The sequence below is a fragment of the Chlorocebus sabaeus genome, chromosome 7 (assembly GCF_047675955.1).
Source record: "Chlorocebus sabaeus isolate Y175 chromosome 7, mChlSab1.0.hap1, whole genome shotgun sequence".
NCBI classification, from domain to species: domain Eukaryota; kingdom Metazoa; phylum Chordata; class Mammalia; order Primates; family Cercopithecidae; genus Chlorocebus; species Chlorocebus sabaeus.
Window position 1 is genome coordinate 12,144,638 of NC_132910.1, and position 19,798 is coordinate 12,164,435.

Consider the following 19,798-nt stretch of genomic DNA (forward strand, 5'->3'; position numbering starts at 1 on the left):
CCGATTATAAAATATTGAGACCGTCATATAGAACCAGTTTCATAACCTCATTACCACGTCCACCCAGCTCAGTGCGTCTCCAGACTGCAAACCCTTTGAGGGTTCCAGCACGGCTTTTCTTTATATTTGGGGAAATGGTCGAGAAAATAGCATCTAAAACTAGAAACCTTGACTTAAATTAGCCATTTCTTCTCATCCTAAATTGAGAGAGATGAGGTCTAAATGGCAGAGACAATTTGTAGGAGAATGCCAAAGACAGCAGAAGAGAATGGGAAGCCTTTCCCACAGCAGAACCTTCCCCTGCAGAGACAATAGAGGGATCCCTATCACGTCCCCTAAATATTTCTTCTGACACGTGAATGGGTTTTGACAATCCTAGAAGCAAACTGGACAGAGTGCCATTTACTTCTGTGTCATTTCACACTGGGGCTTTGCACAGAATAGGAAATGCATTGTCTAGGTTCCTCTAGACCTCTAGGTTCCTTTCTATTCTCAGAAGAATCTTGAGTTATGCTTAAGTATAACTTGAGTGGGGGCCAGGTAGGGGCAGCATTGTGGGATTCAGCCACAATGGTGTGATTCAATCTGCCTTCTGGTCTTTTGGTTCCATTTAACATGCATTTACTGAGCAGCTAACTTGAGTCAGCACTGTACTAGGTGCTATATACAAGGGATGTACAAAACAGATTTGATGTTGCTGATTAAGAAAGTATCTCTACAAGTTACAAACTCACCTCCCAGAGCACTTGCCCTGGAGCCCTGGAGCTTGCCCCAGTCTTCCTCCTTTTGTAAGATCACCACTTACCCACCTGGGAAGAGATCTTGGTCTGCTTGTTTTCCATACCTCTCTGGTAGAAGGCAAAGCAATCTGCTTGAAATATGTCTGAAAGATAATCACCAAATAATTTCGAATCTTGGAACTGTCATTATGAATTTACTGCCATTAGATTGTATTGAGGTCCCTGAAGTCATAGGTAACCAGATGGGGGAATTTGAAGATTCCATTTAATTAAAAGAAGTTGATACAAAGAAGCTAAGTATATAATAACATTTCATAGTTGGAAGAGAACATGATGCTTCTCTATTCCAATTACTGGTTATACCTGTTGTTCATAGTCTTTTAAATCTGAGCTCTTTGGCAATCCCATTTCAGCCGCTTTGGTCTCATTAGGTACCATTCTTTCTCCCTCAGAATTAATTTTCACTCCTGTAATCAGAATGTCACTCTTAAGGGTCTCCCTTCTTAGTACCTTTAGGACCAAGTTCAAACTACCTAGCAGGATATAACAGGCCCTTCATGATATAACTCCATTCTATTATTTTGACCTCTTCTCTCTAACCTGTTTTATGCACTAGCCACAGTAAATATCTGCTATTCACACTTCAGCACATATGTCTCTATGCTTGCATGCCTCTGTAGATGTTGTGCCTTCTGCCTGCAACACCTCCCACCTCCACACAGACCACACTCGCACCCTCCTTCACTTCCTTTCCATCCTTTGAACTCTTACCTATGATCCTTCTGTAGTTCATAAGCATGATGATTGCGTGTTCATACACATGTGTGAGGTATGTCACCCCCAAACCTTTTATGACATTGGCACATTACCTGTCTGACACGAAAGAAAAACAATAAAATTTGAAAAATGAGCTCTTACCTAGCCTTCAAGGATCAGCTCTGTCACTTTCTCTGTGAAGTATTCTGACTTTCCCCCACCCCAAAATGATGTATCTGTTCTTCTAGGACTATGCATCCAGCCATGGTTTCAACTAATATTTATTCCACGTGTACTGTGTGTCATATATAAGAGGCAGTATAGCAGAGAAGTTAAGATGAGGAGCTCTCAAGCCAGACTCCCTTGGTGTGAATCTTGACCACTTACTAACTATAGCCTTGAGTAAGTTATTTGACCTGTCTGCCCAAGGTCTTGCTCTCTTGTAAGACAGGGATTATAAGCATTATCTGTCTCATAGGGTTGTCACGAAGATTAAATGTCATGAATATTATCCATAGAAAGCATTCGATGAATGTTAATTGTTGTCATTATTCAACATGAAATTAAGCTCCAGGTGGGAAGGGAGATTTTGCTCCCTCATATAGACAGACCCAAGGACCTAGATAAGTGCATGGTATGTAGCATGTGCTCTAAACACATGTCTAATGCATGAATCAATGAATGAATCAACCTGTGAATTGGCTAGACACTCTCCTAATCTCAGGGTAAGTAACCTTGAAGAAGATACACAGAAACAAGGAAATATATTTTCACATAATGTGTATATGCTGTGAAGGGTGTACATCAGAGAAATAGGATAGAGACTCCAGATGAATGAGCAGTATTAAGCGAGATGAGTAGAGCCATGCTAAGAATCCTTGGGAGGATTTCAGCAAAGGGAACAGCAGGGCCTTGGGCCCGAGTGGAGAACAAGTTAGCTAGTATAGACCTTTGCCAACTGCCACAGAAGGACTCTTTGAATGTCTGTCTTCCCCACTAGACTGTAAGCATTGTAAGAGAGGGATTTCATCTTATAACTCCTTATAAACACAGTGTCTGGCTAATAGTTGGGCATATCATAAATATTTGTTGATTAACAAAGGAATTCTCTTAAGAAAGCACCTTCCTGTTTGGAAATGCAGGAAAGCCCCTCTCCCGCCTGTCTGCTCTCTTTCCTCCTGGCATCTTCTGCCTTCCTCAAGTCTAGGCCGGGAAATTCATCTGACATTGACTTGCCTTCCCTTCTGTCGTCAGCAATCCTGAACCCTAACATTGGACGGTAACTTTTCCCCCCAAATCCCAACACTTCCATGTCCCCTTGCTGAGTAGAATTAGGTCCAGAGCTATAGAAACTGTTCTGTAAATGGAAAACACTTCAGTATAGATTTTGATTTTTCAGGAACTCATTTTATTTGATGAGTTTTAAACCTCCATTCTTTGAAATGCTCATTTTAGATTCATTAGACTCATTTTTTATGTTGATAATATATCATTTAAATGCCCATATTCTACTACTATCCTTCAGTAAATTTATGAACTTCATTGAAAGTTGAAACAAAGGGGTTTCAAATTAAATGAAGTCATTAATTGTCTGGTTTATCTTGGGGGAGTACAAGTCAGTGTAATATCATTAAACTAACACAGTAGTACCGTGAGGACTGTCAGAGAGCCAGAGGAGGGGACCCCGGTTCGTGGAGGAAAAGCCAGGAATCACTTAGTGGAAGAATGATGTCCTGACTGAGACAGGGATAAGAAGGAACTGGCTGGAGAAGAGCTAGTATAGAGGTTGTGGTAGAGTTAGAAGGGAGATGAGAAGAAAACACTATATATATATACAACAGAATACTAATTCAGCCTTTAAAAAGAAGGAAATTTTGTCATTTGCCACAACATGAGGAGACCTGGAAGACATTATATTAAGTGAAAAAAGTCAGGCACAGAAAGATAAATGCTATGTGATCTCACTTATATGTGGAATCTAAAAAAAGTCAAACCCATAGAAGCAGAAAATAGAACAGCAGTTACCCAACATGGGGTTGGGAGGAGGGGACAGCATTGGCAAGATGTTGGTCAAAGGACACACAATTTTGGTTAGAGAGGAGACATAAGCTCAAGAGATCTATTGTCCCTCATGGTGATTATAATGAACAACAATATATTATACACCTGAAAATTGCCAGCCTGGGCAATATAGTGAGACCTCGTCTCTATAAAAAAAAACAAAAAATTAGCTGGTCGTGGTGGTGCACACCTGTAGTCCCAAATACTTGGGAGGCTGAGGCGGGAGGATTACTTGAGCCCAGGAGGTCAAATCTGCAGTGGGCCATGATCATACCACCGCCCTCCAGTCTGGGTAACAGAGCAAGACCCAAAAAAAAAAGAATTTCTAAGATAGTAGACTTTAAATGTTGTTACCACACACACAAAAAAAGTATGTGAGGTAATGCATATGTTAAATAGCCTAATTTAGCCATTCCAAAATGTCTACATATATCAGAACATCGTGTTGTATACCATATATATACAATTTTCAGTTATCAGTTAAAACAATTTTTTAAGAGAAAGGAGATAACCAGAGCATAGCCAGCAGAAGGACTCACATGTGGTTTGGTGGGATTGCCTGCGGAGAAAGAGGCAGCTGGCCGCATGAAAGAGCCTAGTGATAGGGGAGGGCCTGTGACCCCTTAAGGAGCTGAGACGCTGTCACAGAGCAGTGGGAGCCGCTGAGTGATTGAGCTGGATTTGTGCTTTTAGAAAAGCTTTGTTGGCTACTGTTGGGAGAGTAGATTGGAAGGGGACGAGACTACAGTCAGAGACACCCATAAGGAAGCTGTTACTGTAATCACAACAGCAGATGCCTGCACTCCTTCCCAAGACCTGTTTCCCTCTCAGATCTTAGAAGCGCTGTCAAATCCAGGTTCCCAGCCTGCCATGGCAAGCTGCTTGCTACTTGGGAGTGAAGAGCCCTTGAGGAGCTTTTTCTTATTCAGTGACTGCTCATTAACTGCCCTCACCTCACTTGCCTTATTAGCCAGTCCTGCCTCCAAATTACCACCACTTGCTCCTTTCAGGAGTCTCTTCCCCCTAAAGTCCCTCTTACTCTTTCTCTCTGCTCTCAGATCAGAAACAGAAAAAGTCACATTCCCTAAGAGCCTGCCCCAGTCCAATAGAAAAGCTTTAAATTTTTTTCTGACCTCAGCTGCCCTTCTTGAGCACAGAAATTTCTAGACTATTGAGTGAATCACTGGTTCTTTATTATCACTTTGTCCAGTTTCAAGCTCTGCATTTTAGGAAAGATTTGAAAAACTGAAGGACAGAAAGTGGGGTCTTAGAGGACTTAGGATTCTTTCAGAGGAAAGTAAAGAACAAGTTAATGTGTCTTCATCGTTTGGGAATTAGTTATTAAATCGAAGGTGCCTGACAAATTACTCTCTTAATACAGTTCTTCAGGAGGACGGCACTAAAAGGCCTGGAATTAAATAGCCACAGGGCACGTTTAGATGACACAATGGAGGAACTTTCCAGTAAAAACTATTGAATAGGATACTGTGTTCAGGCAGAAGTCAGGAGACTCTCTTTAGGAGAGCTGAGAAATAACTTGAGGGGGAGGGGGCCACATCTGGGGGAGGATTTTATAATTTTTAAATCTCTTAAACTATACAGCTTTGACATGGAATGATTAAAATGATTAAGCTGAGCAGGCATTTGTTAACATCCTGAAATATGATTTCCATCCTGTCCCTAGAGCCTGTCCTCGGGGTCCACTGTACACTGGACTTCTAGAAGAAACTGCCTTATAAGGCTCTCTTGGATAGTTCAGTGACAGAACACCCTTGGATGGAGTCCAAGGCCAGCTAGCCTTCACTGATTCAAAATTCCTCCCCACAGTGGATGAGATTATGACGCTTCCTTTACCTCAAGCCACCCATACCCCACAAACAATCTGACCTCATCTGTGTTTTTCATTGTTAGGCAAATAACATCTTGTTTTTAGCAGCTGGGGAACCCTGAATTATCATCAAAAGAATTTTTAAGCCAGGGAATATAAGTATAACCTTTTTTTGAAATGTAAGAGTGGCACAATTAGAAAGCTTTGAAATGGAAGGAGACTTAGGTATATATGAATTAATAAGCCCACTTATTTAAAGCAATTTCAAAGATTTCCCAGTGAGTCTTTTACTCTTATGTGGGGGTAGCGGTGGAGGACTAGAAATGTCCAAGGGAAGCTTCCCCCAGCTCGTCATATATGACTTTTCCAGGTCAATCAAGACCCTCTCCTCCACCGGGCCCTCTGAGAGAAAATGAGATCAGAAGAAAAAAGCCAGGATGATAATGAGGGGGAAAATAAAGTTTGTTTATTTTTTTTTAACTTAAAATTGATTGTGTTAAATAGTTGATCTCTGTTTTATCCCAAGTTGGATTAATGGCAAAATGATTTGGCCTTTTTGAAAAAGCTAATGTGTTGAATTGCCTTTACTGTTTTATAAAGGAGAGCAGGTCAAGGTTAATTAGAAACAGCTGGAGCTAACAATAAGCCTCACCCCCATCAATGTCCCTACCAGGAGAGGGTTACCAGGGAGAGGAGCAGTCCAGGGTATCCAGGGAGGAGCTGCTGGTCCCAAAAGCAGGCCAGAGTTGCAGAGAAGTTTTGTGTCTGAAAAATAAGAAAGGTTGATTTCAGGTGAAACAGACCTAGGAACCCTGTGTTGACAAAGCCCCATTCATATGGTATGAAGTTCCCACAGTAAAGAGCACTGACAAGGCCAAGGCCAACCCAACAGGTTCAAAGTAGGCTTGGCCACTGTGAAAAAACAACCCCCTCAGAACTTCAGGAGAATGTATATAATAAATGGAGGTACAATTTCATACCTTCACAGGATTATTGAGAAGGTCAAATTACATAACAGATATGAAAGCACTGTGTAAACTCTGCAGACTGTGTGGCACCAAATAACTGTAAAGAATTATTCACTAGACTGTAAATGCCTTGGGGGCGAGGAATACATCTGCATCATGCCTCCTAGTGAGTGATAATGACAACAGGTATTTGTGAAGTACTTGACAGTTTGCTAAGGGCTTCTGTGGATTTTCCTCATTTGCTACTCATAACAACCCTGGAACATAAGGGGACACTACTGGTCAGACCTCACACAGGTGGTAAATAGCAATTCTGGTACTTACTTTAGGTATTCTACTATAGCCTTGCGATTCAAAGTGTGGTACGTAGACAAGCAGCATCGACTCTCTGTGCTATCTTTCTTTTTTATAAACTCAGAATTATTTAAAAATAGGTTTCTAACAAAAGAGATTCAGAAGAGTCAAACCCTTGGGTGTGAAAAAGTTTTAGGAAGACTTTCTGAATTTATTTTGCCTGTATTTTGTTTTTGATGAATGAGCAAGGGGGATATATGATATATTTGTGTCTAAATAGATCTAAAAGAGCTCTTTCATTAGCATAAAATAAACATTCTGTATGATAACAAAGTTTATGTCAGAGTTGAGATGGCTTTTTACGGTACATATGGTGTGCCTTCTAAAAAATGTCATATTCAGTGAAAGACGGTATTTCTTAAAATGAATGAATGTCTCTGAGGTAGCTAACATTAGTCCTTCTATGGCCAGATTAAAAGTCTTAGAGCCTGGTCAGGCACAGTGGCTCTTGTTTGTAATCCCAGTACTTTGGGAGGCCAAGGTGGGAGGATCTCTTGAGCTCAGGAGTTCAAGACCAGCCTGGGCAACATAGTGAGATCTCATCTCTACTAAAAATAAAAATAAAATTGTTAATTAGCCAGGTATGGTGGGAAGCACCTGTAGTCACAGCTACTCAGGAGGTTAAAGTGAGAGAGTCGCTCTAGCGCAGACATCAAGGCTGCAGGAAGCTATGATGGTGCCACTGCACTCCAGCCTAGATGACACGGTGAGACACTGTCTCAAAAAAAAAACAAAAAAGAAATAAGAAATCTTAGAGCCTGGCAGGGCACCGTGGCTCATGCCTGTAATCCCATTGCTTTGGGAGGCTGATGCAGAGGATCCCTTGAGACCAGAAGTTCAAGACCAACCCTGGCAGCATGGCATGAGACCCTGTCTCTACAAAAAAAGAATTAAAATATTAGCTGGGCTTGGTGGTGTGCCTGTAGTCCTAGCTACCTGGGAGGCTGAGGTGTGAGGATCACTTTTACCCCAGGAGGTCAAGGCTGTAGTCAGCTATGATTGTGCCACTGCACTCCAGCCTGGATGACAGAAGGAGACCCTGTCTCATAAAATAGAAAAACCTTGGAGCCCAACCCTTCAGTTGCAATCCAGAGGCTCTTGAAGGATCAGCGAGTGTGCTAGGGCTGCTGGCACGAGTATTAGTCCAAGACCGACCTCTGGGAGCATAATGTTTGCATGTGCTGTTTGATCATTTTCCAGGCCTTTCTAGTAACTCTGAGTAGGCTAGAGGAAAAGAATCACTAAGATAACTGTCAACATGCTCAAGTATTCACTTTCACCTGAGGTTTAACCCTGAATGTTGACCTTGACCTCTGACCCCAGCACTGTCCCACCACCAATTTTCCCAGTTTGAGTAATAATATTTAGTCCACATCTAAGCTGTGGTCTAAGGAATTTGCATTTTTTTGAATTGAAGCATATTTTTGTCAGCTAGGTGACAGCTTGCAGAAGGAAAATTCATGCAGGGGTTTGAGAATTCAATTAAGCATAATCCATTTAGACTTTTTGAGGGAGAAGAAAAAAGAAGGCTTTCATATTCTTACAGGCAGAAAGGCAGCTGACTCCAATCATCCTGTTCTTTCATGTTGTTTTTCTTGAAGGGAAGTCTCCAGCTTCTACAGAGGTTTGTCTTTTTCTCTGAGTGAGAAATGCTCAAAGGCATTTTCATTTACATCACCGCAGATTAGTGGGCCAGTGGTCAAGTGGTTGAATTGGGAAAGCTTTAGATCTGACATCTGTTCTGCTGTCTTCTGGCCTGACCCCAAGCAAGGGAGAAAATTTATCAAGAAATAGATCTCCTGGAACATTCAGAAGGTTTTGAAAGAGACCACACAGAAATGAGGCTTCAAGAATTTTTTAGGGTAGCCCAAGCCTGCAGGATTCAGAGCCTGCTCGTTCTCCATGGGAGCTTTCAGAACTTTCTGCTCTGGGAATAGAAATCCAAAAGTGAATTTCAATAGCAGATGCAGCAATTACACTGCACCCCTGGCTTCCAAAGGACCCCCCTCAGGAAGCCATAGAGCGTTTGATGGAGAATGAAAGGCTTGTGCAGCAGTGCTCTCTGAGTGAGAGAGGGGAGATGAGAGACCCACGCAGTGTGGCTGCTTAGTAGAAATGCTCAGCTCAGTGGGAAAGGGCAGGCTGGGGCAGAGATCAAGATGCCGCCAGATATTCGACAGTCCAGGGCTTCGGAGCCAGAGGTCCCTCTCTGCTCTGTTGTGTCTCAGATCAGAGCCTCAGAGCAGGATGAAAAAGTTGATCTGACTTGGCTGTTTCTGCCCTGCTGGGCCTTTGGTTCACTAGAAAATAACTGGAAGGGCAGGGCAGGCCTGTTCTGGACCTAGTTGCAATGTGGCAAAGTGAGCAGCTCGTGCCCCTTCCCCACCTCCCCATGTCCTCTCATCTGAAGCCTCTTTCTTTTCACCCATTCGGCCTGGCCTGTTACTGCATGCTGCCCCTTTTTCTTGTCTAACTGAACTCAACCAAGTGGGATTTTCTTTTCTCCACCCACCAACCCTTTCTTAGTTACAGTTACAGAGCTTGGCCAGTAACTTTATAAATGGTGAGTCCTGCTCAGTCCACTCCTCCTAACTCCGTCCCCAGACTTATGAGCCATCTGACATTACCCCATGAGAGAGCAAATAAGCAAAAACCTGGCATGCCACCTCTGAAAGGCAGCTCGCTCAGTCCATGTCATCCAGGAGAGATGGTCAGCCCTTTTTTTCTTGATGCTCCATTGGATTGAAGTTTTTCACATGCCTTAGGATCATAATCCACCCCATATATCAGCCCCAAACCTATCTCCTTTTTTAGGACAAGCCCAAGGGGTAGGAGAGATAGCTGTAACCCCATGGTGTGACTGTGGATTTGACAGGTCTGCAATGCTCACCCCAGGGCTGTCCCTACCAGTTACTTTCAACTCTTTGTGCCAGGTCACCCAGAAGCCAAGATTGGCTGGTATACACAAGGAAATATAGCAGAGTGGTTAAGGAGATGAACTTTGGAGTCAGACCACCTGAGTCAAATCCCCACTCTGCCACTTAACTATTTGTGTGACCCTACCTCCTTCATTCATGATTTTTTTTTACCTGCAAGACAGGTATAATCACAATGTTATTATACTTAGAGTTTGGGGAAGTTAAGTGAGGCAATACGTGAAAAACATTGGTACCTGTTTCATTTCCATTTTTATTGTTATTAGCATTATAGAACTGAGTATGAATTAATATATTAGTGGCTTGCTGATGTCCTACTTTGACCAGTCCAAAGACAATACTGCCTCATGTGTTCCCAGGTTAGATCTGAAACCTATGTTCAGACCTGCGTAAACAAAATGACTGGATAGTGTTCTTAAAAAGAAAATTCCTGGGAACTTCCATCTTGCTCTGCAGAGATTCTAGAACAGGGAGTTCTGCCCATCTTTTGAGAGATCTCAGAGTCCAAATGCAGGCAGTCTAATGGGAACCACCCAGGATGCTAGCCAGAGGACACGCTTTGCTTTACAGCATAGAATATTTCCATCTTCAAGCTCATTGTCACTCCCATTATTTTTAATAGCACTTTTTAGATATAAAATAATTTTGGATTCAGATGTCACTCACATTTAGTAATCATTGGACTCTCTCCTCCCTGGATATTCTACCAGTATTCTACATAGGAAATACTCAATAATTTTTGTTGGATGGTTCATGGGGGAAAAAAATGAAGTACTGGCTCCAAAGAGGAATGTGAACCAAAATCACAGAGTTTGGCAGAAAAAGAGCACAATTAGTGCCCATTAGGTACACATTGAGTATTATCTTTGGCCTTTAGAGTCTTATTGGTGGAAATAATAAAGTGTTCTTACTACAATTCATGTGTCTCTTCTTTGGCTTATACATGTAGCCTCAGCTTAGCAGGAACTCATTCTTTTAAAACCATTTAAAAATCAAAACATTCAACTATAAACAGATGTATTTAGACTCAGAAAGTGCCCACTTAGGTTGGTTCATTGCATCTGTCTGAGAGGTGATAATGTCCACCTTCCAGTGTGGGTTGACAAGTAAAGAAATGAAGGTATGGAGAAGAGGTTTAAGAAACTGGATAACTTTTGAGATCCACCAGCGCCAGCAATTTTGAGTGAAATTGGCAGAACATTGGGACTACTGACTCTCCATGTACTGTGCACTCTATCACCTTCTAAAGCAGTGGTTCTTCAGCTTGGCTGTACATCAGAATCACCTGGGGAGCTTTACAGAATGCTGATGCCTGAGTTCCACTCCAAGATTCTGATTTAATTGGTTTGGATGTGACCTGGGCAGCAGGACTTTTTAAAACTTTCCAGATGACTTAATGTCCAGCCCCAGTTCAGAACTAGTGTTCTAAAAAGACTTCAGGTCACTTTTTGGGATGCCTCATTCCCTTGGGATAATCATAATAATAATAGGCCAGTTTTCGCTCAGTTTATCCAGCATCTAGTGTTTCGCAACAGGGGACTTTCGAGAAGATCTAGTATGCCACAGGAAGTGTAAGCCCTAGAAAACATGATCATCCAATATGGTGCAGGCAGCATAAATGATTCGGCTACTTATCTTTTTGGCTATTTCAGAGCTCTTATTTGAATCAGACAGAATGGAAATATGTCAGTATTGTTCGTATTTAAAAAATAGTATCCCAATACATTCAGAAAAGTATTCACCTAAAGCCACATGATCCAATCTTTCTATTATTTCGCTAGAATATATGCTCCATGAGCCCAGTGCTTTTTATCTATTTATTCACTATTGAATCTCCAATATCTAAACCGTCCTTGGGATATGGTAGGCACTCAATAGATTCTTGTTGCGTAAATGAATGCATAATTAGGAGTAGATTTATTATGTGCTGTGTTGGAAAGGGGAACCTTCACACTGATGGAAGCCCACCTCTGTCTTCTATCTGGAATCTCTGATAGGGAGAGGCGGCTCTGCTCAGCTTACTGGTCCCTCAGCCTAGAGGAGTATCTCTTGTCACTTGGCTGAGGCCTTTCCGATTGGCATCTTCTCAAATTACCCTTTATACTTACTCTCTATTGTCACAAAATCTCTAAGACTGACAGCAGTATTCCGTTCCATTTTATCTCTCCTCAAATCATTTCCCAGGCAATGGGTATGGGGATTGTCCAGCCTTGGGAAATGTATTTAACCTCTCTGAGCATCAGTTTTCTCATCTGTAAAGTGAAGATACTACCGACCTCACAAGGCAGTTAGAAATGATTAGAGGAGAGGTGAAATGGAATGGAACACTACTGTCAGTCTCAGAGATTTTGTGACAATAGAGAGTAGGTATAAGGGGTAATTTGAGAAGATGCCAATCAGAAAGGCCTCAGTCAAGTGACAAGAGATACTCCTCTAAGCTGAGGGACCAATGACTTAATGTATTTTAAATGCTTAGCACAGTGTTTGACCCACAATTGGCCTTTAATAAAGGTTAATCTTAGTCTACCTTGCCCTTCAGTTAAACAGTAGCAGAGGAAGGCGTAAGTACAATACATTCTCATTATTTACTGAAGTTTTGTTCTAGTAAGTCACCACAAGCGCTAAATTTGTAAATACTGAACCACTGCTCCTAGGAGCAATTCAGTTAGGTTCCTGCAAGCCTCCAATCACAATATGTTTATCAACTGATCAATATATAATTTTGTTTTATGTGTGATTCTATTTAAAGACACATTACTTAATATGCATTATGATTCATTAATGTTGAACTCATGGCCAACAGCAAGCACTGCAGCTCATGCCAGAATGAAGCTTATCTAACACGTATTTTCCATCAGGAACGACTAGACAACACTTCAGCACAAAGTTTGGGGCCATTTTAGACATCTGAGTCACCATCAGAAAGCACAAAAATACAAAAAGAAGTGGCATTACACAGACTGTAAGAGGGGTGCTTGTTGATTGTGTGACAGCTGAAACTAGAAGCCAGAGTGGTGCCTTGTTCCACCTCAGTGGGGACCCTGCGCATCCAATGACTGAAATGTTTGCTGCTCTATGCATGTCTGCAAATGATTTGATTTGGGGGAGGTAATTACATTTTAGCAAGTAGGTGAATTTGCAAATATGGCATCCACAAATAATGAGAATTGACTGTATTTGGAAATGGTCAAGGCTTCAACAACATGCATTAGAGAACTACCAAGGATTTCGAGGGCAGAACCCAAGTGTGGGTGATGCTTCCTTTATATGCCTCAAAGCATATAATGTCATTTGAGGCACAGAGCAGGTATTTAGGAAATCATTCTTGGATGACTCTTGATGCAATTTAACAAACGCGTAAACTAGCCTTGTTTTGACTATCCTATGATGAGCCTGTTTTTGCCCTTCACCCACCTACAAGATGTTAGTGAGAAGTGTAGAGTTCATTAAGTTTTCATAGGAGTGGCAGGAAGGTTTTGTGGGAGGCTTCTCCTCCCATTTCTCTGTGCAGCCTTCCCACCAGCTACAGAGCATCCCGCGTGGCCCTGACTTCACATGGAGCCACTCTCAAAGGCACCGTCCCATCCACACCTTCCCCACAGCCACGCCTGTCATCTCTCTCCCAGTTTCCACTTGGCAAGTAGGCTCTGTCCCTAGCTCTGCAGAGTGCACCCATCTTTTAGCTCAGGACACAAGGTTACTTGGATCCTCACTATCACTGGAAGTGGAAAATTATAATAATTCCCTGTCACTCACATCCAGTGCCTGCTTTTTGTAAATGATGTGCTGGGTGCCAGATGGAAATTTGCCCCATGAGAAAGACTGCCCCTGCTCTAAGGAGCTTAGAAACCTGCAGTCCATCCTGGTGGTTTGTAAAGTATGGGAAGAAAGAAGAGGCAGTTAGACTCAAAATAAGAGAGTCCCTGTGTAAGCCAAGCCAATAAAAATGCACAGGAACAAAGAATGCACACACACTCCCTCAACCCTTCATTTTTTAATTATTGGAAGCATATTTTCTGGGCAATTTCTACTGGAAGGGGAAAAATGAACAAAGGTACATTTACATCTGTGGCCTGTGAATACATTATACTTTGACTGCAGACTCTATGAGCTTATACATAATGTAACTATGGCTAGAGGTGTAGTAGTACATAAATGAATTAGTTATTATTTTGCCCAAAGTGACATTCTAGAGTGGAGATGAGTGAATCTTATGTTTGCTCAGAATTCAGTTAAGGAGAGAATATTGATCCAAAAGCATCTTGAAAATTGTATTTAAATAACTTAGTAAATGCTAAGGAAAAAAATATGCAGTAAATTCACTTCTCTCTACCTAGTTCCCTGGCAAATGTGTAAAAAAAAAAAAAAAATTAATAGGTGCAATGACCTATTGAGATGATAACACTGTTTGGCAGTTAGTCTCCAACAATTCATTGTCAGAAGTTTCACTTTTTGGACAAATTACAATGGATTTTGAGTTCTTTTTTTTTTTTTTTTTTTTTTTTTTTTGAGACAGAGTCTTGTTCTGTTGCCCAGGCTGGAATGCAGAAGTGTGATCTCCGCTCACTGCAACCTGTACCTCCCAGGTTCAAGCGATTCTCCTGCCTCAGCCTCCTGAGTAGCTGGGACTACAGTTGCCTACCACCATGCCCAGCTAATTTTGTATTTTTACTAGAGACGGGGTTTTACCATGTTGGCCAGGCTGATCTTAAACTCCTGACCTCAAGTGATCCGCCTGCCTCAGTCTCCCAAAGTGCTGGAATTACAGGCATGAGCCACCATGCCCAGCCTGGATTTTAAATTCTAGACTTACATATCCTTGTTAATTAAACTTTAGCTGCTATGCAGCTTCAGTGTGTCCTGGGAATGTAAGCTAATTTCATTTTATTTTCACTAAAGATCTTTTTTGTTATTAAAAACTAACAGTGGAAATTTGTAGAATTCATTGAAATCAAAGACAGTCATTGTTAATATTTTTATTGTATTCCATTCTAGTTTTTTTCTAGGCTCATATGACATTATTTTGGTCATACTATGGTCCATATGTATTTACATCTTGTTTTTAATTTAGCAAGTAGGTGAATTTGCAAATATGGAGTCCATATATTTGCAAATTTTAAATTTATAACTAATATTTTCCATGTATTTAAAATATTTTATAAATTTTATTTATAAATCTATATTTATTTGTAGTAATTTGAATGAACCATAGTTTACTCCAGTTTTTTTGTCATAAATAACCTTTTAATTCACATCTTTAGACATAAAGATCTTCCTTCTGCATTATTTCTTTATAATAGATCCCAAATTGGAATTACCAATTAAATGATATGGAGATTTATATATATGTATAAATTTTTATATATTGACATTAGTGATTCCAGCTTAAAAATTAGCCTCTTCTAAACAATTCAGACACATTATCTCCTTAAAACAATAGGCTAAAAGCAAAACATTTCAATAATACAATAGAAATGACTTGTTAATTATCATTAGGTTTGTATTGTAACTGCATATCTTCAATGGCATAGAGACCATTAAGAGTTGTACCTGCATCCTAGTTTCTATTTATAAAATTTGCAGTTACTAGCCATAAAACCAGGGACCTTGCCTGTTGTCTAGTTTGCATCTAATATTACCAGGAATCATGGTTTCTATCTCAGATCATGAAGAGTTATTCCAGCAAGAACAGAAAGAAAGGATATGTGTACTATAATAGTTTTCTTTTTTTAAGTCCAATTTGGTCAGTCAAATATTTCAAAATAACAGGGAGAAGAAAAGAATATTCCTTTGTACATAATTGAATTGAGGTTCACAAAAAGTATCCACATTCCTACTAGAGCAGCTTGAAAATGTTTGTTGTAAGCGCAGCCACCCATCTGAGATGTAAACAGGAAACACTTTGTGAAATTTGGAGGTTTTGTCTTTAAGATTTTTTTCACAGAAGGAAAGAAAATGGTCTTTACTATTCTATTTGACTACAATCAGTGGCATACCTCCAAGTTGAATCTCAGCATCTCTTTAAATGCAACTTCCCTGCATAATACTGAGAGCATGCTTTGAGGGCTTGTTTCACCTCAGTTTCTGCTACGTACTGTTTTTCTCCACCTCTTAGGGAGAGCCTGTTTCCTGCTCCACTTATTAAAACTAGAAAAGAATTTACTTAGAATATTTTTACCACACATGTCCTTGGAGTTCTCCTTGGGTCCTTAAGGAGGCTGGCAAAGCCTTGTTTCCCTTTTTCTCAAGCCCTTTAATCTCCAGCACACTGAGCAACAATCGTCCTTTGTAAAGTGGGTATTCCTGTTAATACGGTAAACAGTGCTGAGAATACATTTACAAAACGGAGAAGCTGCGTGTGATTTTCAGGCAGAATTATTCCCGTATTTGACTGGGAGATAGGAATAATAACAGCACAGTGCATTTTCCAAGAATTTTCACATACGTTCATATGCATATCGCCTTTTTAATCCTCACAATAACCCTGTGGTAAAGTATTATCCTCACGTTGTATTAATAAATTAGGCAACCAAGATTCAGTGTGTTTGAGTGCCCAAGCAGAGCCGCTGTTAATGGGAATTGAATGAAGCTGGAACAAGGGATCCAGGTGAATTGATGTGTCCACAGATACACACACGTACCCACATTTCAATCCAAAGAAATCTAAAATTGAGTGTCAGAACCTGTTAAACATAAATATGCTTCACTCATTCATTCATTCATTCATAGTTCTTTCATTCCTAATCTTGTATATCCTACATTACACTGCATTTCCACAATCTCCAGATACTCTGGTCATTACCAGTATGTGGAAGTACATATGCTTTTGCTTGTTTTGTTAAACCATGTATGTGTTTTTGAAGAAACACATCCAGAGACTCTAAGGCTGTTGTTTTGGCAAATTAAAGCAACTTAAATTCCAGGTGTTGGCAATAGCAGTTGTCTAACATAGCGTGATAAAATTATCCCCCAGGTTCCCATCATCAGCGTGGTTAATTACAGGTGATCCAGCTCCCAAAGAATACACACTGCCTGGATCTGTCACCTCTGCTGCGTTAAATAACCAATGTACCATTTCATTTTCTGTGAAAAATGTTAACTAGAAAAGGTAATCAAATAAACTGTTGCTCTCACATGTTTTGTTTTGTTTTTTTGAGATGGAGTCTTGCTCTGTCACCCAGGCTGGAGTGTGCAGTGGGGCAATCTCAGCTCACTGCAACCTCTGCCACCCAGGTTCAAGCAATCCTCCCATCTCAGCCTCCCAAGTAGCTAGGATTACAGGCGTGCACCACCACACCTGGGTATTTGTGTGTGTGTGTGTGTGTTTTTTTAGTAGAGACGGGTTTTCACCACATAGTCCAGGCTGGTCTCAAACTCCTGACTTCAAGTGATCTGCCTGCCTCGGCCTCCCAAAGTGCTAGGATTACAAGCATAAGCCACCATGCCCAGCCTTCTCACATGTTTTCTAAAAATAAAGCCTCTATCACTGAAGAGTGTTAAGAACTTTGTGGGGAACAAATTAAATGTTCAATCAATTTGAATAAAATTGAGTGCTCTGGGGAGATTTTATTGTGTGTGTGTGTGTGTATTTCAACACTACAGAATAAGAATGTGACTGTGACCCACTAAGTCCTTAAAAACAATAAGGTATATCATAAGAACTAGAAAGCCTAACTTCAGACACTGACAAGAAAGCAGGAAATAGTATGTTTCTCAGGTAGCACAACTCAGGAAATTCTTACACAAACAAAAAGTGAAGGAACAGTTCACGGCAGTTTTCTGAATCAATTGTATAAGTATGACATTTTCATTCGTAAATACTTTTAGGTACCTAAGTCTGTACCTGATGTGAAGATCCTAGTCTGTACCAGCTCCCTCAACATATAAGGAGATGGTGGGATTTGGGGAAGAGGAAGAGAAGAATGATGACCAAAAAGGAGAGTAGCTGGTCTATTGGTAAGGAATGTGTTCAGCTGCAAGTAACAGAAAACCGGGCTCTAGTGGCTTGACCAAAATGGGGTTTATTTGCTTGTAGAACAGGGAGTTTAGGTGTAGATGGTTGCTGGTACGGGTTTAACCACTCAGCAGTGCTGTCAAGGACCAGGGTTCTTTTGCTCTTTCTGCTCTATCATCCTTTGCATGTTGACTTTTGTCTTCATGCTTAATAATAGCAAGAGGGCTGCTGCACCTCAGATCATCATCATCATTAAAAACATTTAGAAGGAATAAATGTTTCTGCCTAATCTCATTGGCCAGAAATGATCACTGGGCCGCCCTAGTGTCAAAAGAGACAGAGAAGAGGGTGGTGGACACTGGGGCTGAGTCAGCCAGCTACAATGTCTGCCATAGCTGGGCAGTAGTTCTTCTTTTCAGCTTTTCATTTCAGACACAGTTGCTGAAGGTGAATTCAAAGGGTGACTAGAAGTTTAGCGTTTTAGAGACCACAGACCCCATCAGACTTCACTGAAATGTGAAAACAGATGATAAAATAGGTTATAGCTTGGCAGGGGGCGGGAAGTGGAAAGCTTTGTGGCAAATATGTCATTCTCAAAGTTCAGTGGAAAGAAGTCGTATCTGAAAGATGTCAGAGAACCACATAGAGTCCATTTTGAAGGAAATGACATTTCACTCTTTCCTTCACAGAAATAATGGCTACCAGAATTGAGAGTTCCTGCCTGATTTAGTTTAATATGTGGAAGGGGCTAATTTTAAAATGAACTCAAAAGGAGGAAAAGGTTATTATAATTACATATGGATAGATACAGTAAAACTGCTTATACTTTCATTATTATAAATTGTATAAACTTCAATTCATCCTCAGATCTAAGTATGGTGAATTTCTAATTATTGTAGCGTTTTTATGCTTATTTAAGTCATACATGTAACAGAGATTAATGTTTTGGAGAGTGTGGGGTTCAGATCCCTACTCCCCCACTTACTAAACATGTGATTATTAAATGGCAAGTTGCTTCTCTTTTTTTTGAGACAGAGTCTCACTCTGTTGCCCAGGCTGGAGTGCAGTGGTGTGATCTCCACTCACTGCCACCTCTGCCTCCTGGGTTCAAGCGATTCTCCTGCTTCAGCCTCCCAAGTAGCTAGGATTACAGGTGCCCACCACCATACCCAGTTAATTTTTGTATTTTTTTGGTAGAGATGGAGTTTCAGCATGTTGGCCAGGCTGGCCTCGAACTCCTGACCTGCAGGTGATCTACTTGCCTTAAACCTCCCAAACTGCTGGGATTACAGATGTGAGCCACTGTGCCCGGCCAGCAAGTTGCTTCTCTTAACCTCAATTTTGTCATCTTTAAATTGGGGACAATATTGCTTACCCAAAGGGTTGGTGAGAGTATTAACTTCATATAAGATTCTAAGCATACTACTTGCCACACAATAGGGTCTCAATCTAGCCATTGCTTTTATCATTAGCAGTAGTGGCTAATGCTTCAGAAACAGCCCTCAAATGTCATACTATGGTGCTTTTACCTTCATTCTTCCCTCTTTTTCTGGAGGGATACCTAGAGATGGAATGAAGGGTAGAGGCAGAAACTGAAAGTGGCAGGAATGATTGGATGGTATTATATGATTGGATGGTATTATATGATTGGATGGTGTTATGTGGAGGAAATGAGGGCTGTTCTTGCCCAGACTGGTCAGAACCTCAATATTTTTATATACTTACAATTTATAGCCTATGTTCTTTTAACATTAGATTCGTGGCAATTTACATCACCATGCTTTTCAGATACAACAATAGTGCTATAAAAAGCACTAAACTGTCTGGGCACGGTGGCTCACACCTCTAATTCCAACACTTTGGGAGGCTGAGGCAGGAAGATCACTTGAGACTAGGAGTTCAAGACCAGTCTGGGCAACATAGTGAGACCCTGTCTCCACAAAAAAAATAAAAATAAAAATAAAAAAATTAGCCAAGCATGGTAGTGCATATCTGTAGTCCCAGCTACTCAGGAGGCCGAGGTAGGAGGATCACTTGAACCTAGGAATTTGAGGCTGCAGTGAGCCATGACTGCACCACTGCACTCCAGCCTGGGGGACAAAGCAAAGCCCTATCTCAAAATAAACAAAAACAGTACTAAACTTAGAAGAAAAGAGTCTGAATCCTCCTACCTCAGCCTCCCAAAATGCTGTGATTAGAGG

At 40.9% G+C, this 19,798-nt stretch overlaps 1 protein-coding gene and 1 non-coding gene across 2 annotated transcripts in view; both read left to right on the forward strand.

Annotated features, from left to right (window-relative positions):
* Positions 1–19,798, forward strand: part of IGFBP7 (insulin like growth factor binding protein 7) — a 77,391-nt gene that overhangs the window by 2,780 nt on the left and 54,813 nt on the right. The gene's annotated exons all lie outside the window — the stretch shown is intronic.
* Positions 1,517–1,619, forward strand: LOC119621095 (small nucleolar RNA U13). Its single transcript, XR_005237618.1, has one exon. It is a non-coding gene; the product is annotated as a small nucleolar RNA U13 (small nucleolar RNA).